General features: G+C 37.1%; 1 long non-coding RNA gene across 1 annotated transcript; it reads left to right on the top strand.

Moving 5' to 3' along the window:
• The first annotated feature begins 651 nt into the window (after positions 1-651).
• LOC308642507 lies at positions 652-1,415 on the top strand. Its single transcript, XR_014020575.1, has 3 exons — positions 652-736; positions 855-1,032; positions 1,217-1,415. It is a non-coding gene; the product is annotated as an uncharacterized lncRNA (long non-coding RNA).
• Positions 1,416-24,547: the final 23,132 nt, after the last annotated feature.

Genomic DNA, 24,547 nt, shown 5'->3' with positions numbered 1-24,547 from the left:
ATTATCATGTGGTTGTCCTACATATAAGGTCTGATTTTTCCTTATGGTGTAAAATATCCTTTAAGACCTGACCCAGTATTTTTTTTTATCAGCCTCATTTTCCACTTCCCATCCATTTTCATGTTTCCATACACTCCCACATATCATTTCCAATGCCTCAATAACTTCCCTCTGGATACCTTCATGCCTCAACTTAGGCCCAGAGGAAATGTTTTAACTTTTGTGATGCAATTTCTGATTCACAAAAACAAACAAGGGGAAAAGAAAGCACATTCAATAAATAGTGTGTCTTTGGTTAGGTCTGGTACAGAGTGAGATGCAGCTTAAATTCTCATCTCTCTTTGCACACCAAAAAATATTTGAGACAAAAAAGATGAAATTTAAAAAGTAAAGATTTGGTGTAAATATGATGGGCTGAATGTATGCATTATCTTTTTCTTCTTCCTAAATCCTACCTTAAACAATTACCTAAGCACCTACAAGGAGAAGGTAACAAGAAGGAAAAAAGCTTCTGTCCTAAGCTCCAGGTTTAGGCATATGGCCCTCGGTAACCTTTGAAGAATGTGGTACAGGGCTGAGCTGAGAACAGGAGCAGTTGGTCTGCATAGATTTCCTCCCCTATCCTCTGACCTCTCCCTTACTTATCTTTGCAGAAACCCGGAGCAAAGTTCACTCTCAGGAGAAGTTGAACGAAAGAGGCTTTGAATTCTGGAATACTAGGCATAGTGGAGATGAGGTAATACCATGCTGGAAGGGGTTGGGGAGATCAAATTAGTCTTAAAGATAAATAGTGGGGAATAAATAAATAAAATTTTAAAAAAGATAAATAGTGAGATCTCCCATAATTCCGACAGGAGCTTATGATATACCATTGGACCAAAGATTGGAGGATTTCTTACAAAACTAATCAGCATCTGAAAAACAAAAAGGATATTTATATGTTGATATATCAAGGAAGCTGCCCAAAGAAGAAACTGCACCCCTTCTCAACCTAATATATGGCACATCCATTGAGAAGTCCTCCAGCTACACGTAAATCTTCTAATTAGCTATTTCTTTAGAACTCATTCTTCATCAAGTCTGTGTGTGTGTGTGTGTGTGTGTGTGTGTGTGTGTGTGTGTGTTTATGTGTGTTTATGTACAGGGTACACTGGGGATTAAAGCCAGGTGTGCTCTGTTACTAAGCTACATCCCACTCCTTTTTATTTTGAGACAGGGTCTTGCTAAATTACTCGGGTTGGCCTTGAACTTGCAATCCTGTTGCCTCGGCATCCTGAGTAGCTGGGAAGTCTGAAGAATTTAAAGAAAAAGATTATTAATTTTAGTGATGACCAAATCCTGAACTCTGGGGTGTTACTCAGCCATTCTTATTCCCTCAAGAGGGGAATGAAGAAACATCATTTACCAAGACTGGATCTCTGGTGTCCTATTATTGACAGATGCCTTTGCATAGCCTAATTCAAATCTTCCTAACTGGAAAGAGCCAATGTTTTGCAAGAATCTATCGATAATAAATCATTTATATCAAAATTATTGTCCCAAGCCGCTTCATTTGTGATCTAAGAGCTTTCAGTAGATAATCTCCTTGGTGTGCTTTTGTTTTTGTTTTTGTTTTCTTTTTTGTGGTACTAGGGACTGAACCCAGATGCTTCTCACATGAACTTCTCCGCCAACTTCTTAGGTGTCCTCATGACATGCTGGCTGGCTTCCCTCAAAGTGAGTGGCCCAAAAAGCAAGTGGTAGAAGTGGCAATGCCTTTTGTGACTTTACACAGGAAATCACACACTGTGCCTTCAATCATGTACTATTTCTGGAAAAAAATGAAGTCCAGCATACATTAGAAATCAGGGAATTAGGCTCCACCATTTGAAGACTGTTGAATAATTTAATGACATACTTTAAAGCCACCACAATACTTGTTACAAGTATTTGTATAAAACACTTTTCCCTCATATCTATTTTAGGTCAATGATTTTTTTTTTTCCTCTTCAAGGCGGACACATTTTCCATGTCCCACATTTGTTATCTAACTATCAGTTTTCTTATGAGAAAGAATAACAAGGAAAAATTAATTACTGTAAGTTAAGGGTGATCACTCTCTCATGTGGGGTTGTTTTGTCATTGGTACTGGACCGATCTGAATTCCTGAACTTAAGGCCAGGTGATAGCAAAAACTGATTTTAAAATGGTTGCAGCTTATGTTGTAACTCACCAGGAACTTGGAAAAGAATACATGAATTTATTTATGTATTTATTTAATATTTTTGTAACAGGAATTGAACCCAGGGATACTTAACCACTGAGCCACATCCCCAGCCTGTTTTTTTTTTTAATTTTTATTGATTATTTAAAGCATTACATAGCTCATGATATATCATCTTTCATACATTAGACTCAAATTGTGTTTTGAACTCCCATTTTCCCAGCCTGTTTTATTTTTTATTTTTTTTAAATTTTGAGACAGGGTCTCACTGAGTTACTTAGAGCCTCACTAAATTGCTGAGGCTGGCTTTGAACTTGGGATTCTCCTGCCTCAGGCTCCAGAGCCACTGGGATAACAGGCATGTGCCATGCCTGTTGAATGTATTTATTTATTATTTAAAACATTACATAGCTCATGATATATCATCTTTCATACATTTGACTCAAATTGGGTTTTGAACTCCCATTTTCACCCCAAATACAGATTGCAGAATCACATCTGTTACATATTCACATTTTTACATAATGCCATATTAGTGACTGTTGTATTCTGCTCCCTTTCCTATCCCCTACTATCCCCCCACCCCTCCTCTCCCCTCCCATCTTCCCTCTCTACCTCCTCTGCTGTTGTTCAATTCTCTCCCTTTTTTTTCCCTCCCCCTTGCCCCTCATAACCTCTTATAATTTTATGTATCATTGAAGGTCTCCTACCATTTCCATATGCTTTCCCTTCTCTCTCCCTTTCTCTCCCCCCATTTGTCTTTGTTTACTGTAGTCTTTTCCTCATGCTCTTCCTTCCTGTTCTGTTCTTAGTTGCTCTCTTTATATCAAAGCAGACATTTGGCATTTGGTTTTTAGGGCTTGGCTAGCTTTGCTTAGCATAATCTGCTCTAATGCCATCCATTTCCCTGTAAATTCTATGATTTTGTCATTTCTTAGTGCTGCATAATACTCCATTGTGTATAGATGCCACATTTTTTTTATCCATTCATCTATTGAGGGGCATCTAGGTTGGTTCCAATATTTATTTTTAAAAGTGACAGTCATCAACAGCCCCAAATCTATTCTTCCTGGCCCTCTTTTTATAGACCATCTCTGCTCCATCTGCTCTTCAGCACTGGTGAGCCTCTTTTGTAGACTGGCGCTGGCTTAGACCCTGTGTCAAGTTCCTTTGCAGCAGGCAGGATGTTTGAATTTCTCCTCTTCAAATTATTGGTGTGATTTTTGTTTCCTGACTGGACCCCGACTGCTATAAAATTGGTATCTAAAATTGCCCCTGGAAACAGACACTAAGGGATGGGTTTTGGGGATTGAGTGAAATGTTGAGCTCCTTGCCAATGGGAATTAGATGCTAATAACTCATGCATGCAGCAGCTTTACAATTACATTCCCGCCTGTGGTTAATTGCATTTAAATGACAATTAAGCAAATATTGTGGGAGTCCGTGCAGCTGCTGCACTCAAGCTTTACAGACTCTTCCAAGTGTTTGGGAGCACTGACACAAAGAAACAAAAATGACAAGCTCAAGTTCTTTAACTCCTAGATAAAATCATGGTCTTAGGATCACAGAACTTCTCTGGCATGTTTAAAATAATCTCAGTTTTTGTAGCCATGGAACTGATGTTGTTGAATATCAAACACAAAGCTTAGGTTGCAGAATTTCATTAGTTGAAATATAGCCCTCCTAAGTATGTCATGTAAAAATTAGAGATCAATTATGACAGATCACTGGCCTCCCTTAGAAGCACCATCACGTTTTTCTCATTGGGCTTGTTGGGAATTCAAAAAATAAGTGCTATAAATTTGGAAGTAATGTCAAAGTATTTCATTTGCCAAGTGTCTTAACACTTATTCAGACTTTTAGCCCTCTCTTACCCCCTGCACTAGATATTGAACCCAGGGACACTCTACCTCTGAGCCTTTTTTATTTTATTTTGAGACAGGTTTAAATTTCCCAGGCTGGCCTTGAATTTGAGATACTCCTACTTCATTTTCCTGAGCCACTGAAATTACAGATGTTCAGGACTCTTAAAATGCTTTTGACAGTTTAACTGACTTAGTTTAATGCATAGGCTATTTTCGAGGAATTTAATAATACCATATAAGTAGGCCACAATTAAAGAGCCTAATCAATATAAAGCATCAAAGTAATTTGTTTTGAATCATTTTTTTCAGTTGGTGTTAGTGATAACATGCAATCCAAAGGGGTCTTAAAATTTGAACTTTATGGCCAGGTGTGGTGGCACACAGTTGTAATCCCAGCAACTCAGGAGGCTGAGGGAAAAGGATTACAAAATTTGAAGCTAACCTTGGCAATTTAGAGAGAGTCTGCCTCCAAAAAGTAAAAAGTGCTGGGGGTATAGCTTGGTGGTAGAATGCCCTTGGGTTTAATCCCTGGTGCCAAAACAACAACAACAACAACAAAAATACAACTGGGGCTGGGGAGATAGCTCAGTGGTAAAGTGCCTGCCTAGCACGCATGAGGTCCTGAGTTCAATCCCCATCACCACATAAAAAATAGACAAAAACAATAAAAATGATATTTAAAAAAATACAACTTAATAATTTAATATAAATACTTGACTATAAATGCCATGAATATGTCATATAAATTTCATGCATATATTTACAGGTGTGAAAATATTCAAGTTTTTTTAAAGAAGAAAAATGCTCTACTACGCATTATCATTTAATATATGCATACATTGAAAAGGAGAAAATTCATTATCAGTTTTTATCTTTTATAGAATTCCTTGGATGATGTAATAATTTTTATCATACAATTTTAAGAAAATACTTTGATTAATTCTAAAATTATACTGTCTCATATTTGGAATTACATAAATAAAAGAAAGAGCTCTGGCATGAATTATGGTAAATTTAAATTCTTTTTTCCTTTTTTTTTTTGTACAGGAATTGAACCCAGGAATATTCTACCACTGACCTACATCCCCAGCTCTTTTTATTTTCATTTTTTTTAAAGACAGGATCTTGCTAAGTTGCTGAGCCTGGCCTTGAACTTGCAATCCTTCTGCCTCAGCCTCCAAGTCTCTTGGGTTAAAAAACTGTGTCATGATACTGGGCTCTTTTCCCCTTATTTTTAACTGCTCTAATAGATAATTAATTATTTAAAACAGAAGTCAGTTGTATAAATGTATTTTGTTCTTACAGCATATGTAAAAATAAAACATACGCTAACCACAGCACAAAGGACAGAAGGGTAGAATTGGAAATGCATGACTCCGAGGTCCTTGTGCAACACAAGAAGTGGAATAATGTTATTGAAGGAGGATTGTGATGACAACTGTATATTTTAAGCTCTAGGGTAAGCACTAAATATTTTTGGAAATAAGGCTTAAGTAGTAAACCAATAATGCAGATAAAATGGAGTCACAATACTCTCAATAATCTAAAAGAATGTAGAATGGAAGAAAAAAGAATCAAAGGAAAGGTGGAACAAATAGAACATAGGTATAAGACGGTAGACTTTAGGGCTGGGGTTGTAGCTCAGGGGTAGAGCGCTTGTCTAGCACATGTGAAACCCTGGGTTCAATCCTCAGTACCACATAAATATAAAAAAAATAAAGTTATTGTGTCCAACTACAAATATATAAATATTTATATATGTATAAAGGATGGTAGATTTTAATTCATCTACATCAATAATTAATGGAGTAAAAGTAGTCTAAATATACCAGTTAAGTAACAGAAATTTTTATTTACAAGAAAATGACAAAATTGAAGGATTTAGCGTGTAGTTCAGTGATAAAGTGCTTGCCTTAGCATGCATGAGGCCCTGGGTTGAATTCCCAGCACTGGGGAAAAAACTCTCGCCATGCACAAAAGTTAACTCAAAATGGATCAAGGAGCTTGATATCAAACCAGAGACAAGGCATCTGATAGAAGAAAAAGTTGGCTACGACCTACATACTGTGGGGTCGGGCTCCAAATTCCTCAATAGGACACCCATAGCACAAGAATTAATATCTAGAATCAACAAATGGGACTTGCTCAAACTAAAAAGTTTTTTCTCAGCAAAAGAAACAATAAGAGAGGTAAATAGGGAGCCTACATCATGGGAACAAATCTTTACTCCTCACACTTCAGATAGAGCCCTAATATCCAGAGTATATAAAGAACTCAAAAAATTAGACAATAAGATAACAAATAACCCAATCAACAAATGGGCCAAGGACCTAAACAGACACTTCTCAGAGGAGGACATACAATCAATCAACAAGTACATGAAAAAATGCTCACCATCGCTAGCAGTCAGAGAAATGCAAATCAAAATCACCCTAAGATATCATCTCACTCCAGTAAGATTGGCAGCCATTATGAAGTCAAACAACAACAAGTGCTGGCGAGGATGTGGGGAAAAGGGTACACTTGTACATTGTTGGTGGGACTGCAAATTGGTGCAACCAATTTGGAAAGCAGTATGGAGATTTCTTGGAAAGCTGGGAATGGAACCACCATTTGATCCAGCTATTCCCCTTCTGGATCTATTCCCTAAAGACCTAAAAACAGCATGCTACAGGGACACTGCTACATCGATGTTCATAGCAGTACAATTCACAATAGCAAGACTGTGGAAGCAACCTAGATGCCCTTCAATAGACGAATGGATAAAAAAATGTGGCATTTATACACAATGGAGTATTACTCTGCATTAAAAAATGACAAAATTATAGAATTTGGAGGGAAATGGATGGCATTAGAACAGATTATGCTAAGTGAAGCTAGCCAATCCCTAAAAAACAAATGCCAAATGTCTTCTTTGATATAAGGAGAGTAACTAAGAACAGAGTAGGGAAGAAGAGCATGAGATGATGACTAACATTAAACAGGGATGAGAGGTGGGAGGGACAGGGAGAGAGAAGGGAAATTGCTTGGAAATGGAAGGAGACCCTTAGGGTTATACAAAATTACATACAAGAGGAAGTGAGGGGAAAGGGAAAAATAATACAAGGGGGAGAAATGAATTACAGTAGAGCGGGTAAAGAGAGAAGAGGGGAGGGGAGGGGAGGGGAGGGGGGATAGTAGAGGATAGGAAAGGCAGCAGAATACAACAGACATGAGTATGTCAATATGTAAATCAGTGGAAGTGTAACTGATGTGACACTGCAATCTGTATACGGGGTAAAAATGGGAGTTCATAACCCACTTGAATCAAAGTGTGAAATATGATATATCAAGAACTATGTAATGTTTTGAACAACCAATAAAAAAATAATTTCAAAAAAAAAGATGTTGTGTCCGCTGAAACTAAAAAATAAATATTAAAATTCTCAAAAAAAAAAATAAAGGCATTGTGTTGTGTCCATCTACACCTAAAAAATAAATATTTTTAAAAAAATAAAAAAATAAAAAAACATAAACATTTAAATAATTAAATCTAATGTAGCCAGTTATTTATTAGCAGAGACAAAAATTCAATCTCAGAACTATTGCCATCCCTTCTCCATCCATGATTAGATTGCACAAAATTGCATCCAAGTAAGCAGGGCACATAGTCCTGCCAGAGTCTCGCTTGTTCCTTTCATTGGCCCATGAGACCATTTCCTAATTGCTCCTCAGATGTCTTTGAGCAATACTGCACTTTTCAGGTAGAGAGATGCCCTTTACCATGACTTCCTGTACTGATCTTAGACTCAGCTATAGAATCCTTCTATTGCTCAGGGCTAAGCATTTAATGACAGGTAACACCTGACGGAGGTTCTAGCCCCTCTATGGCACTATATAGGAGCCACTCAAAACCCCACTATTTGTAGAATCAAATAACTCCTCATCTTTTCCAGCATTTTATACTCTGGAAAGGATAATCAGCTCTATCCTCCTCTTAGTCTCAATTAAAAAATAAATGCATCTTCACTCTAATAGTGACCAAGAAGCTCTACTAATCTGGGAAGCTGTGGCTTCTCTCTTTGAGCTGTGGTATGGTGGTAAGAATGTACCTATACATCAGTTAATACAGCTAAAAATAACAGGAAAAAGCCATCTATGAGTGCTTGAACAAATAGAAGTTTATGTTTTCTCACTTAACAAGAAGTCTGTCTGTACATGGTTGCTGGTTTTGGTTCTTTAATTTGTTGGTATCAGAGACCATGTATATGTTTCTCTCCTGACTTTTCTCTCAAGGTTAAAAAATAAATGGCACTGCAGATCCAGCCATCAATTCTACATTTAAGAGAGAAAAATGGGAATAGAGGGGAAGACGAAAAAGCAGCCTTACATTTTTTTCTTTTTTCAGAGGAGAGGAGATTTTCCAGATTCTCTTCTCCCCAACCAACAGGCCTCAATTATGTCCCGTGTGCCAGAAATGGGTCCCAGGGACATCTCTATATGCAAGGGAAATAAAAAAAAAAAAACAAAAACAAAAAAAAAAACAAGTATTCTGCTTTTCAGGCTGAACAGTGGGAGGGCATAAATGGATAAAAGATTTGGCAATAGCTTTTGATAGCCATTCCACATTGTCTTCCACAATCCTTTATTCCTTCCCGATGAGTAGAAAATAAGGCAAAGTTAATTTTTCAAACACAATATCCTGGTAATTGTGTCATAGCAATTTATCACATAAATATGTCCAGACACTGCAGAAAAGAACCACAGTACTTCCAAAGGTCACAGAAGAGAAAGCTGGGCATGCTATGCATGAAAAATAGGGAAATGTAACAGGGGACCAGAAGGGTGGAAGAGATGGGAGTGAACTTGGGAGGAAGATGGAGAGGTTGAGGTAGAAAAGAATAAACAAGCAACAACCTGAGAACCAGGGCCCACGGAACCCAGTTCCCTACCAAAGGGGAAGAAACTCCTAGAGTGCTGCAGCTCGGGGCACAACATTTGTGAGCACCCAAGAACATCCTTTGCAGACTGCTCACATCCAGCTGGCAGGATTTAAGGAATTATGAGGACCAAGTCAAAAGGATGCTGCTTGGTTTCTGTCAGTTTAGTCTTAGCATCTGCCTGGACTGGAGTGGGAAAGCACAAGTTACACAACTGCATTTGATATGATATCCATATTTGTATTTCTTTTTATTTATTTATTTTTTAAAAATACACAACTATGGAATGCATTACAATTCTTATTACACATATAGAGCACAATTTTTCATATATTTGTGTATAAAGTATGTTCATGCCAATTCATGTCTTTATACATGTACTTTGGGGTTTTTTTTGCATTACAATTCTTATTACACATATATACCATGATTTTTCATATCTCTGTTTGTATATAAAGTAGGTTGACACCCAATTCGAGTCTTCATACATGTACTTTGGATAATGATGTCCATCACATTCCACCATACTTGCTAATCCCCTGTTCCCTCCCTTAACCTCCCACCCCTCTGCCCTATCTAGAATTCATCTATTCTTTCCATGTTCTCCCTCCCCATCCGACTATGAGTCAGCCTCCTTATATCAGAGAAAACATTCAACATTTGTTTTTTGGGGATTGGCTAACTTCACTTAGCATTATCTTCTCCAACACCATCCATTTACCTGCAAATGCCATTATTTTATTCTCTTTTATTGCTGAGTAAAATTCCATTGTGTATATATGCCTCATTTTTTTTATCCATTCATCCACTGAAGGGCATCTAGGTTGGCTCCACAGTTTAGCTATGGTGAATTGTGCTGCTATAAACAATGATATGGCTATGTCCTTGTAGTATGCTGTTTTTAAGTCCTTTGGGTATAATCTGAAGAGAGGGATAGCTGATTCAAATGGTGGTTCCATTCCCAGATTTCCAAGGAATCTCCATACTGCTTTCCATATTACCTGCACCAGTTTGCAGTCCCACCAGCAATGTATGAGTGTGCCTTTTTCCCCACATCCTCGCCAACACTTATTGTTGTTTGTATTCTTAATGATTGCCATTCTGACTGGAGTGAGATGATATTTGTATTTCTTTATACTTTTGGGGGGAAAAACCATGCTTTACATAAATCAGTATGAGGTAAATGTCACTGAGAATAAAGTCACAGAGACCCGAGAAATGGAGACAAATTCTCCACTAAAGTCCATATTCCAGTTCTATGCTACTCATTAAATTCCTATTTTTTTTCACATGGCCCCTTATTAGAATTGTACGTGTGTGTGCATGTGATATATGCATACACACATACACATACACAACAAAACCTTTCTTGTTCCCCTTTCTCTTACCAACTAATTTATCCATTCAATAAATACTTATAGAGCACTGACCCTTTCCTTCTACATATTTCCTCCTCTTTACCTTGCAGATTTTGAGCCATGACCAAAATTATAGGCGGTAGTCAGGGTTGAGGAGATATAAAAGAAACTTCTTATGTGCAGACACTTCTCTTTTTTTCTTCCCATCTCAGGTCCCAGAAGCAGAGATCAGTAATAAATTAGGAAGATCAATTATATGTCTAGCTCTATCACTATCATGCTGGATCTGTCACAAGACTGCTCTGTTTCATTGCCTTTTTTACTGAGACAAAACTGGTATTATTCCTTTCTTTTTCCTTCTCCTTTCATCTCTCTTGTCCAACTACCTAAGAGATCTGTTACACAGATAAATGAGATATTGCTGATCACATTTCTCTGGGAAAAAAACAAACCAAGCTATCCATGGAAAAAACATTTTTCTTCTACAGAGCTTTTATGCCTATCACCAATGGTCAACTCAGGGAGAGTGGTGTGCAACTGTCCAGAGAGTGTTACAGAACTCTCTTACCTATATTTGTGTAGCTGACATCTTAATTTATAGACACTTACCACAGTGCATGTTGGTGTTCTTCACTGCCCTTACTGATACCAATACAACTTAGTTCTATGTGTGGTATCTTATTGCAACTTCCCTTTACACTATTATTACATTCGTTTATGCAAATTACATCTGATGAATATCTACAATGTACCAGGCACTCATTGTCCAAAGTCTCTGGGGGCACAAGAATGAATGAGGCAAAGTTTCCCGTGCTCTTGAATTTTACGTCCTTATAGGAGAGACACATAATGAACAAATAACCGTATTTATACAACCCCCGACACAAAGTGTCAAGGGGCATTAAGAACTAAAAAGAAAACAAGGCAGATGAGGAGGACAGATAGATGGAGAGGGAATGCTGTTTCAGATTGGCCTCTCTGAAAAGCTGACATTTGATCAGAGACATGCATGAAATGAAGAAGAGATCCATGATAATGTACAGTGAACAACACTCTGGGCAGAGGAAAACAAATGCCAAGGTCCTGAAATGGAAATATGCAGAGAAAATACAAGAAATAGTTTGATGAATAGAAGAGAAGTTGAGCTGAGAAGCAGGTAAAGACCAGATCATGTAGAATCTTGTATGCCATGGTGAAGATTTTACTCTATGTGTTATGGAAAGTCACTGAAAAAGTATAAATAAGGAAATGACATGATCTGATGGGCGAGGCTCTCTGCCACACAGTGAATAGGACAAAAGAGTAGAAACAAAAAGATCCATTGGGAAAGATCCTGATGGTAGAAGATGGTGTCGTGATCTGACATAGTAGTGGTGAAGATGACGGGAGATGGTAAGTTTGTGATGTAGGTTGAAAGTAAATCCAAAGGATTACCTGGTATGTCAAATGTACTTATCGAAAAAGAAAAAGATTATGGATAATTCCAAGATTTTTGGCCTGATTAACTAAATTAATAGGAGCCTCATTTAGTAAAATATAGAAAACTAGCAGGAAGGCGGATGTGTGAGAAGTGGAGACGAGAATTCAGGATTTGGTTTGGGACATGTTTAATTTGAGGAGCCCATTAACTCTCAGAGAGAGAACGGTATAGTAGGGAGATTGATACAGAAGTGACAAATTTAGAAAAGTGGCTCGGTTAACTATATGAATTTAGAAAATCACAGAATGTGAAATCGGTTGAAGAAATGCTTAGAAAAGGAGGGTGTGGTAAACTGTATCAAGTGATTTTGAGAACTAAGTTTGGCCCAAAACTGTACATTGAATTCAACCATATGAGGGTCTGCAGGGAATTTGACAAAAATGGATTCAGAACAGAATGAGATCAAACTCTGAGTTTTAGTCAGACTTGTATGATGTAAAGATTTGCATGTCAATCTCTTCTTCTGGGTTGTAAATTTCATAAGAGTAAGATTGATGTCTTTTTTTAGTCACCATTTTCTGTGTTTGGCCCAGAGCCTTGCACATAGCAAATGCTCCATAGTTGTAGAATATTCCATTCTGTTCATATTATTTATTGTTGTGAAGATTTCCCTTGAGGTTGTAGGGTATCTGAGGATTTAATAGTGATTTTGAGGGAGTGAGAAGGTGATTTAAAAAGTCATTAAAGGACCACTCTTTCATTTTGATCAATATCGATTTTCCAAGATTCAAAAAATGTGTTTCATGACTACTGTTTCAAATGGTGAATGTGTTTCATACTTGCCATGTAAACATATACAAGAAATAGTTGATATTGGGTAATCTGAAATTTAGAAATACATGCACGTTATAACTATTATTTGTTATGAGAAGAATTAACTTTGAGAGAAGCCATGAGGGGAAAACAGAATTTTTCCTGTAGGTTATTTCCTTGAGAGAGAGATAAAATAAAGCATTTCAGTGTTTTGAGAGCTGGGTCTCTCTGACTTTGAGTGCATTTCCTGTGCTTGCTCAATTAGGCAACAGTATTGATTTTAGGGAAGGTAAAGGTCTAAGATTCCCTATTTGTTCACATTAGCTCTGGCCCTCCCTTTACCTAACTTCCTGGAATCAAATTAAATACCATGAAAAATATGGCAATTTTTTTCTCAGATCACTAAGGAACATTACTTCTTTAGTGCATAAAATAGCTTTCACTATCCCAAAGGCTTTAATGTAGCTTCCCAATAGTACCTCTGAGTTTCCCTGAGTATGTGAATTGAAAATCTGGTTCAATTAGTAACTACATAGAACAAAAAGCTAGATGTGAGTAGTCCCACACACAGTGGAATAATAATTAAAATTTGGCCAGTTAAGTACAAAGATAATTGGGATACACTCTTTCCATCACACATAGAAAAATTAAGGACCATTTGAAATAGGGACTTGTTCTTTAGCTGCTTGGGGTTCTTTACTCAAACTTAAATTTCCAAGGGATCTGAGCCCTCAGTGATCCTACTTGTGTAGTCACAAAACTCCTGTCAAGTTCAATGTACTCCTGATAATGGGGTGAATAAAAATGGGCCTCCTGAATAAAAAGTAACTTTGAGGAAAAAGAAGGGAAATGGAAATCTCCCAGAAGTTTACATGCTATTAATGTATGGTGTATTTACCAAGCAACTTACTATACCAAGGGAAAAGAAGAAGAATTTGGTCTGTGAATGACTGAAGTTTATACCCAAAATGGAAACTGAAATAGAGCAGTAGTACTGAACTCCTCCAAGCCTTAATTATTGCTGTAGCTACAGATCCCGAAAAATGCACTAGAGACTACTGCTGTGTGTGTGTACATCTTCCTCTTGCCCTTTGAACAGGAAAGGGAGAGTCAGATGGACCAGGGCCAAAGGTAGAAAAGGGATGATTGGTTGTTATTCTGATCTTTATGAACCCACACGCCTGGAAGCTGACCTGACCTTCCTACTTAAATATTGGGTCTGAAAAACATTTTACATGTTCCAAAGGACAGAATTAGCTCTGGCTCCTTTTAAGTATTTGTGAATATAAGCTTTTAGGATAAGGTGAAACTAGAGGAATATTTGTTTCATTTGGTTTTATGACTGAAAGTTTTCTCATTCTGAACATATTGCTGCTTCTAACGCTGGTAATTCATTGGTTTAGTCCACAGGCATCACTGAATACCTCCTATGTGCTAAGTTCTGAAATGTTAAAGGGAAATTTGTTAAACAGAGATGAATGTGAATGAAATGAAAAATATTTCATTGCCACTATGGATTTAATATTATAAGTACAGTTATTCCTTTGTATCCATGGAGGACTGGTTACAGAAACAAAATCCATGGACGATCAAGTTCTCATATAAAATGATGTGCTATATGATACATATTCTCCCATATACTTTAAATCACCTCTAGATTACTTATAATACCCAATACGATATAAAAGCTATATAAATCGTTGTATTGTTTAGTGAATAATAACAAGAAAAAACTCTGTACATGATCAATACAGATGCAGTTGAAAATATTTTTTGATTCCCCATTGATTGACTCTGTGCATATGAAGAGTTAGCTATCATCTGATGCAAGTAAGGAGGAAGTGGTCAGGTTTGATGGAAATATGCTGTTGAGGCTTAGACAGTATGTTAGGCTGAATCTCAAATAGCAGTAGGTAAATAGTCATGGAAGCAGGTGGGAAAGGAAGTGCTCCAGGTACAGGAGGATGGCGTATCCTAGAGTTGCAGAGGGAGTTTCAGAGAGAACTCTCCCTTTCAGAGCCAAGAGGCAGAGGATGAGAGAACAAGATTAAAAAAAAAAAAATAGCAGATGATATAAACTTTCTCTGTATAACTATTAGCAGGCAAGAAGATCTATTTTCTCTGAAATGTGAACAGACTTTGTGCTTAAAATGGGGATATATTGGCAAGTTAAAATTAGTCAGTCTGCTTCCTGATTCCAGTCTGGAATTCGTAAGCCAAAATACATTGCTATTATCTTTGCCACATCAAAAATGATTCTTGGCTCTCACTTTGTTCTTTTGCTGGTCTGCCTTATTTATTTGCTGATGTGACCCAAATTTTCATTTCCAAGGGATCTGAGCCCTGAGTGGTACTACCTGCATTGTCTCTAGTGTCTTCTACTGACTTGAACACCATCATGGAGTGCAAAACTCATCTGGGCATCACCTCTCTGCCCCTGTTAGGCTGCTATACCACCCCTCTTGCTCTTTTATTGTCAGAATGAATCACTCAGCCTACACTCAAACTTTGTTTTCTACTTGCCAAGAGACAGCAAAGTATGTGTTTCATGTTCCAATTCAGTGGGATCTTTAACATGTCCCTTGACTGAAACCTTGAATTCTAAATCTGAAGGTTGTTTCTCCTTCCAGGAAAGTAAACAAAAAGATATTTAGAGTTCTGCCTCTTGGAAGCATTTCCTTCTCAATTGTCCTTGACAGCCTCCCCTCAGTGGGAGGAACATGCAACAGTAGTCCCTATTGTGACTGTGCTGGTGTCTGTATATGGGGGAAGAGTCCAGTCTGGAACATTTTCTTCTTTAGTTAGCAAGTCTCATGGGAGCTCCCCACAAGGCCATCAGTGTAGGCTCTGGGGTGGGGGGGGACGGGCAGCGTGGGGAAGGGATCTCCTGCAGCTTCCCGGGTAGGACACAGTGCACCCTGTCACACCAAGACCCCTTGCAGTGGGAATCCTTCCATTGGAGGCAGAGGATCCTATGCCTGGATAGCCAACTGTCTGGTTTCAAATCCTCCTTCACTTAAAGATCATAAAAAAAAAATTCATCTAAAAGGTTTTGGTACTATGTGATTTTTCAAAATATTTAAATCTTTACTCCATCTGGAAGTTCAGGGTAGTCAGTCATCCAATTTTATTCTTTTTCCAAGTGACTAGCCAGTTGTCTGAATAACACATTTATTTTTTAACACTTTATTATATAATCCAATCCCATTCATATTTGGAGCTACTTCTGTACTCAATGTTTTGTTTTATTGATCATCTGCTTACTCTTGCAGGAGTGTACAAGCAGAAAATAGTGCATTTTAAGTAACAGGCAAAGGTCTCCCTCATAATCTTATATATTAGTATCTCCTTGGTTATCGATTGCATATTTTTATTCTTCCAGACAAACTTTTAAACTTTTTTCCAAGTTTCAAAAGAATTTTGTGAGAATTTTTATTGAGCTGTGATAAATTTCCAATTAGTTTCAGGGAAAACTGGCATATTAACAATGCATGTCTTCTAAGCCAAGAAAATGACATGCCTTTTTATTTATGTAATTGTTCTGTCTCGATGGACACTGACTCTTAGTGATAAGAACAAGTTTTTTTTTTTTCCAGAGACATTTTTGTTACTAATCCTGCTGTGAGAAGCAAGTACAACAAAATATAATCACTTCATTTTGGGCCACCAAAGACTCTTAATAGTATAAATCCATGGTATATTTCTGAATACTGTGTTGTGGTGATTGACACTCCAATCTGTTTTGAACTGATTTATAAGGATGATCAGTTGAAAAAAATTTTTAAAAAACACTGCTTATCAAATTTAAAGCATCCAGAAACCACCAATGTGTGCAATTTGCCTTTGAAGGATGTCATTTATTGAAAAATTGTGTCATTATTCTTGAGCAGGAAGGGAGGCTATAATGTTCTCTTGGCCGCATATTCATGGCACATCTGAGAATTGTTTGCATAAAAGCACTGGCTAGAAGCCACATCTGCTGGTCTAAAAACCTATTCTAATATTGACAAGACAATAAAGAAAAATGGTACATGCCAAGTTATTTAACAAAGCTTGCTGAGAAGGTCGGCATGCCTGCTTTGCTTTTCCATTGTGTACCCAGTGACTAACACTATGCCTGGCATATTGCTGATGCCTAATGATTTATTAAAGGAACAAATGGAGTTGTCAACAAGGATATATATGTATGCTTTGGGCAGGGGGCATGTGCTAGAAATGGAATCTAGGGTCTTGTGCATCCTAGGCAAGCACTCTATCACTGAGCATTCATGCTTTTTAAGGTAAAAACTTGAAGATTGTAATTTGCTGCTAACCTGGCTTTCTACTACCTCAGCTACCTCCAAGGCAGTACCAGCAACTTCTCGATCAGCAATTGAGACTGTCGAGGCTTCCTGCCTTTGACTCACCAAATAACCTTCTCCATTGCTGCTTGTATAGCTTGGTCAATTCTTTTTTTTTTTTTTTTAATTTTTTTTTATTTTTTATTTTTTTTATTTTTTTTTTATTGATTATTTATCGCATTACATAGTTCATGATATATCATCTTTCATACATTAGACTCAAATTGTGCTTTGAACTCCCATTTTCACCCCAAATACAGATTGCAGAATCACATCTGTTACATATTCGCATTTTTACATAATGCCATATTAGTGACTGTTGTATTCTGCTACCTTTCCTATCCCCTACTATCCCCCCTCCCCTCCCCTCCCCTCCCATCTTCCCTCTCTACCTCCCCTGCTGTTGTTCAATTCTCTCCCTTTTTTTTTTTCCCTCCCCCTTGCCCCTCATAACCTCTTATAATTTTATGTATCCTTGAAGGTCTCCTACCATTTCCATATGCTTTCCCTTCTCTCTCCGTTTCTCTCCCCCCATTCGTCTTTGTTTACTGTAGTCTTTTCCTCATGCTCTTTCTTCCTGTTCTGTTCTTAGTTTTTCTCTTTATATCAAAGCAGACATTTGGCATTTGTTTTTTAGGGCTTGGCTAGCTTCGCTTAGCATAATCTGCTCTAATGCCATCCATTTCCCCGCAAATTCTATGATTTTGTCATTTCTTAGTGCTGCATAATACTCCATTGTGTATAGATGCCACATTTTTTTTATCCATTCATCAATTGAAGGGCATCTAGGTTGGTTCCACAGTCTAGCTATTGTGAATTGTGCCGCTATAATCATTGATGCAGCCGTATCCCTATAGTGTGCTCTTTTAAGGTCCTCAGGGAATAGTCCGAGAAGTGCGATAGCTGGGTCAAATGGTGGTTCCATTCCCAGCTTTCCCAGGAATCTCCATACTGCTTTCCAAATTGGCCTCACCATTTTGCAGTCCCAGCCCACCTTCTATTCCAGTGGTGGATGTTCTTAATGACTAGGCTTTTGGTTTCCTTCTACTAGCTTTCTATTGCTGAAGAGTCTCTATGTTGCATGCCCACTCAAATCACAAAATCTTGATAACCACAATGATATTTTGCTGTTGGCACTGGAATTAGAGGCTGCCGGTTATAATTTGAGTTTTTGAACCGTCTCTTTAATGACAAATTTTGCTCAGTCTCCTCATGGTGAGTGGCTAGTAATCTAGATCAAGTCAATCCTGGCCAGAATGAGGCAAATCCAGGGCTTAGGCATGCTAGGCAAATACTCTATTCCTGATTAATTCCTGCAGGAACCGCCCCCTTTTAAGGTATCTTTTACCCACAGTTGCAGATACGGGGAGTTTATGAACAAGAATGTTGTTAAGTCAGAGAGAATTCAGAGCATAAAAGAGTTGCTTGTCTACCCAGGTAATCAAAATAAGGTGAGTCTGCAGCTGGTATTAGGAATTGAATAGAAAGCCAAGACATTGGAGATGAAAGAACATTGAATATAGCCAAGATAGCTGTAGCCCAAAGCTGAACTTTTAAGTACTCTCATGAATAGATGGCATGGATAGTCTGAACTTCAGTGTCTGAGGATTCAGCAGACATAATGGAGAATGATTGGCTGGAGAGGTAAGCATTAAATGTTAGGAGGTTATTGAACTTAAGTGAGAATTAGTGAAAGTGAAGGCATCATAGTAGGAACAGAGAAGCCAGGAACAGATTCAAAGCCATTTCAGAAATAAATTCAAACTAAAAGTTATGAATTCTGGAGATACTAGTTGAGGCAAGGAAGAAGGTTCAAATAGAAAGAATTCAAATGATAAGAGAATTTGGATTTCAAAGTTTGTAAAAATTTGAAAATTCAGATAGTACAGCAGCCACTTTTAGGGATCATTTAAGAAATTGATGATTTAAAAGGCATTATGGTTAGGTGGAATGGCTTAAATCTTTGTTCAAAGACACTTGATATATTGAGGCAGGAGGAATGCAAGTTCAAGGCCAGTCTCAGCAACTTAGCAAGAACCCTATCACAAAACAAACAAACAAACAAACAAATGAAATGAAAAGGACTGAAGACATCGCTCAGTCATAAAGCACTAGTGGGTTCAATCCTCAGTGCCAAACATAAATATATACATACATACATACATGCATCATTATAATTATTGTCCACAACGCCTTTAAGAATGACAGCCTTTAGAATTACCTCCACTTTGACAGTCCCAAGAGCAATTTACCCAGGATCACATAGCAACTTGGTCACTACTATTTAAAAAAATTAGGACTTTAATCTCCATGTTAGGATTATCCAGAGAAAGAGAACCAATAGCATTTATAGTCAGTGCCCTATATCCAGAAGTTGCATATTTATAGATTCATCCAAGTAAAATATTTGAAAAAAAATTTGTGTCTGTACTGAACATGGACATCCCTTAACCGGGCAGTATGACAACTATTTGCATTGTATGAGGTATCATAAGTATTCTTGAGATTATTTAAACTTCACAGGAAAATATCAGGATACCAGCTATGGCCCCTTCTCCCTCCTGGGAGAAGTCTATGTTACCCCTTTTTAAATAAACTTTGCTTTATTAAAAAACAAAAACAACAACAACTTCACAGAAAAATGTGCATAGCTTATATGCAAATATTATGCCATTTTATAAAAAGGAATTGAACATTTGGGGGTTGAGGAGTGTCCTGGAATCAGTCTTCCATGAACACCAAGGGATGCCTACATGATATATATATAAGATTTATTATGGGGGTTGACTGATGTGGTTGTGGAGGCTGAGAAGTCTCACCATATATACCATCCACAAGCCTGAGAACCAGGAAAGCCAGTGGGGTAAGTCCAGTGAATCTGATAGCCTGGGAACCAGGATCCCTGATGGCCCACAACAGCAAGAGAGCAAATTCACATTTTTTTGTGATTTTTTGTTACATCTCTGCCCTCAAATAATTGGATGGTGCCCACATATATTGCTGAGTGCAACCTTCTTTACTCAACCTCTGATTCAAATGCTAGTCCCTTCAGAAACACCATCATAGATACACTCAGAAATGTTTCATCAGTCCTTTTGGGCATTCCTTAGCTCAGTCAAGTTGACGTAAAACATTTAAAATAAAAATTTTCCATATCCCTATATTGGATTTCATTCATGTTGCAATTTGACTTTTTGTGGTTCAAACTCAACATACATTCTCTCTCTCTCTCTCTCTCTCTCTCTCTCTCTCTCTCTCTCTCTCACACACACACACACACACACACTCCTAAATCTTAATCCTAAATCTTAAATGTGTTTTCTGGGACCAACTTCCAGATAGCGATAGGTAGATAAATGTATGAATACTGTTGAGATGTTTTTGGAGCTGACCTCATTGTTAGATCTGTTTTAGGAACTCTACAATGATGAGTAAAACCATCAATTCCTCTCTTACTCTCTCCTTTTTCCCCTCTCTCCCTCTCTTGCTTGCTTCCTTCCTTCTTTCCTGACCACTTCTTTTCAGCAAACATTTATGGAGTACTGCTAATATATCAACTCATGCCTGGCTTTGAGGAATTCAAAAAAAGACAGGATCAAACTCGCATGATACCTCTCAGGGAAAAATCAATGGTTCTTGAGGGGGATTTGAGTCATGAAGGGTCAGTACTCAGACACCAGGATGAAAAAAAAGATAAAGGCCTCCCCAGTCCTGGCCAGAAAAGCTGAGCTGGGGGAACGGAAGGAAGGCATGTGCCTCCTCATGGGACTCCTCAGGGGCAGCAAGGAGGGATAAGAGCACAATAGAGGGTTGTGTAGCACAGAGAGGTGGCCACCCCTCAGCATGGGCCCAGCACATGGGATGGGATCTGTGCATTTAGGAGTCAAGTGACTACCTTTGGCAGGCCAAAAGAGACATGGGCTTTTAGAGGACATATCATCTGAAACCAACTGAAAGAGCTGTCCTGATGTCCAACTTAGTAAGGAATCTCTCTCTCTTTTGGTAGTGGAAAGAGCTAGAACTTTTCATAAAGCTGGGTGCAGGGTAGGGGAGGATTTGTTTTACATATTTTAATCTTTCCTGAGATCGCGGTTACCTTTTTGTTTTTTTGTTCTTTTGTGGTCTTGGGGGTTGAACCCAGGGTTTCCCACAAGCTAGGCAAATGATCTATACCTGAGCTGCATCTTACCCCTGGAGGGGGTGAAGGGTGGAGGGTAATGTGAAGATGAGCTAATGAAGTGCTGGGTAGGGAGGTCATGTAGTGAGGGGAAAATAGCTCAGTCATAAAACCTGGATACCAATTTTGGCTCTACCACTTACCAGCTGAGCAATCTTAAATAATCACTATGGGTGGTAGTTTCTCTATTAGTATAATCGCCAAGTGATAACAATGAGCGGTCCTATTTATAGAATTATGTGAATTACTTTCTATTTTCTTAACAACTGTATGAAATAATTGTTATTACTATTCCCATAATATAGCTGAGGAAATTGAGGTTTAGGAGGTTGAATACATTTTCAAAATTTACATATTTAGTAAATGGCTGAGTTGGAATTTGAACCCAAGTCTATTTGATTTAAAATCCTGCATTCTTAAGCATTTATGCTCATCTGACTCTCTCCCAAGGGTTTGTATTAAGGACTAAATGATATTACATTTTACTAAAATATTGGTAATTAATTTGACTGCCTAATTATTACAATACAATATGAAATTTTATTTAGAGAATATATTAGAGTATGTGTTTACACTTATTTTCAAGCCTTTTTCCTTTTTTAATTTAAAAAGTTTTTTCTTTTTAAAATATATTTTTGTTTAGTTGATCTTGTATAATTGCTTTCAGAAGGAAGAAAGATCTTTTGAATATTACAAAAAATGGTTGGAATAATTAGTATAATCTTGTCAGGGCAGTATTGAGTATGTGTATTTACAAACAGCTGTTCTCTTACTTCAGCAGTGACATGGGAAAGGATTATTTTCCTGGGGACCTGAGTATCCAGGTTCTAATCCAAGGTCTGAGTTCATTGTCCCGTATTTATCTTAGGCCAGTCACCCTCTTTGCGCTGCTATTGCTTCATGTTTGAAACAAGGGGATTAGATGAAATGTCTGGCAAAGTCCCCTGCAGCCTTAGTAGTCTGTGACTCTTTGTAACTTTAGAAGAGAACATAGTCCTGAAGAATATAATTTTAAATCAATATCTATTGTGAGAATTATAATAAAAATAGTACATGGAATAGCTCTAATTAGTAAGAAAGAGACTAGGAAAAAGAATCTGTGAATTAAAGAAATTTGACTGTTTCCAAGTTCCTTCCAACTTTGAAATCTATGATCTGAATAACTGTACACTGTAATCTCATACTACTTTGTAATATTTCAAAAGACTTTGGTTTGATTTATTCTTTCTGATCTTCAGAAACAACATGAAGTGGTGAGGGAAGTTCCTTTATCCCTGTTCTACAAATGAAGGAATTTAAAGATTAAGTGATTAATCTTGGGTCACTCAGCTAGCTGGAGACAGTGCTGGGTCAGAAAGGCTTTCTGACCTGCACTCTGTCCTCAATGCTGCTCCTTCCCAGGCTCAATAAATATTAACCGCTAAAGAAGGTCGCCTGGTACAAAACTACATTTTATTCTAGTCTGACAGATGAGTAATCCTCAATGATAAATTCCTTTTCTGAAAAGTCCAAAGTGTTCAGTTAAGTCGTTTTGAGTCATTTAGAGTCAAAAAGGTTAGGACACAATATTTTCAGCTTTCCCCAAATTTTAAATCAGAAAAACTGGAGAACTTTACATTGTCTTTCTAGTTTCAAATGTAGAATAATTAATACATTAAATAAATTCTCTTTGATCTAAGATGTATTTCCTAAAAAACATGAGCCTTTGTCGAAATATTGAGGATGGGTAGCAGTTATGAACAAGCAACTCACCTTTTTCAACATTAGTATGTTTCTGGGAAAGATCATTGGACGTGTCTTCACTCTTTAATTATTATTTAATATTCATAATTTACACATGTATTTATCACTACTAAGGTTGTTTATTATTATTTTGTTGTTATTTTATAGATGTTATATGTGCACATGATAAAGAAGATTAATCAGTACAGAAGGGTTAAAAATGAAAAATTTCCATTCCATTCCAGTCCAGGCCCACTCTCCATAAACATATACTTCTGTGGCTTCCGCTGTTAGATGGTATAGCAGTTACCATCATAATTTAAAATAATATGCCTACAGCTCCATTTTTAATTAATCAACTTTAAAAAGCATCTACTAACTTCCATCTATAAAAGAAAGAATTTCTTATGTGTGTACTTCCCCTCAACTTCTCTGTTCCCTTTCATCTTCTAATCTGTTAGTTTTAATTTTAAAAAAAATTATAAATTATTCTTTATAACTTTAAACAAGGCACCAAAACTTCTATTTCTGGATTTATGCTCATAGTAGAATCTGTTGATTCCCGTCTGTGTAAGAGGGTCCACCTCTCAATTTTACATATGTATGTCTGTCTGTGCATTTATGTATATATATTCATGGTTTGTGTGTTCACATTCTGCTGTCATTATAATCACATCCTCTGAGAATTAAAACTGATAATCCATAGAAAGAATTCAGCATAATGCTTCACACATATGTCTTCTATAACTGCCAGATGTAATTACTGAATGAGTGGTGTGGATAAACCCCATTTGGAAGAAAATGTACTGTTATTTAATTGGAAATTTGCAGCTCAAATGAGATTCTTCTAGGCTTCAAGGTCTTCCCTTCTTTTCTTCCTCCCCACCTTTCCTGTCTCCTACTTTTCCTTTTATCCTCCTTTTCTGGATTTCTAGACTTTTTCTGAGATATATTCAAATGGCAATTTCTTGTTTGCTTTCTGAGATTGCTTTTAATTTGTTGAACTATTTCTTTGAAAAAATTTTTTCCATACTGGGGATTGAACTTACGACCTCACATATTCTAGGCAAGAGCTCTTCCACTGAGCTACACCCGGCCCTTTTATTTTTATATAAGAACTTTCTGAATTTTTGAAAGTTTAAATATGTCTTTATTTCATCCTCACATTTGACTATTAGTTTGACCAGGCTTAGAATTCCAAGATCCGTCTTTTTCCCTCAAAACTTTGAAGACATTCTGACAAAAGAATGTAAGATCTATGAGGGCAAGGTTTCTATCTGTTTGATTCACAGAATATTCTGTTTTTGTATTCCAAAGACCTAAAACAATGTCTAGCACACAACATAAATTTGATATATATTAGTTTAATAAATGAATTGTCTTTTAGTGATTAGAGTTGCTAAAACATAATTGGATGGCAATGTGAGTATTGTTCTTTTTTAATCCCCTAGGATTTTCTTTTGGATGACTTTAGATATATACATGTGTGTGTTTATTTTTCCTCTCCCTCTGCTTAGTAATTGGTGGGAATATTCAATCTGGAAGCTCTTTGCCATAGGAAAATTTTAGTTTATTATTTCTGGATTTTTCCCCCTATTTTGTCCCTTATATCTTCTAAGACCATGTTTTTATAATATTAGAACTAATTTCTATGAGTCTTAATTTTCTCTCATATTTTCTGTCATTTTACTCCTTTTCTTTGTCTTCCGGGTTACCAAATAGATCTTCAG

This window comes from Spermophilus citellus (genome assembly GCF_964194105.1).
Source record: "Spermophilus citellus genome assembly, chromosome: 2".
Lineage (NCBI taxonomy): Eukaryota > Metazoa > Chordata > Mammalia > Rodentia > Sciuridae > Spermophilus > Spermophilus citellus.
Note: the sequence above shows the minus strand (reverse complement) of the source record. Positions and strands in the feature narration are given on the sequence as shown.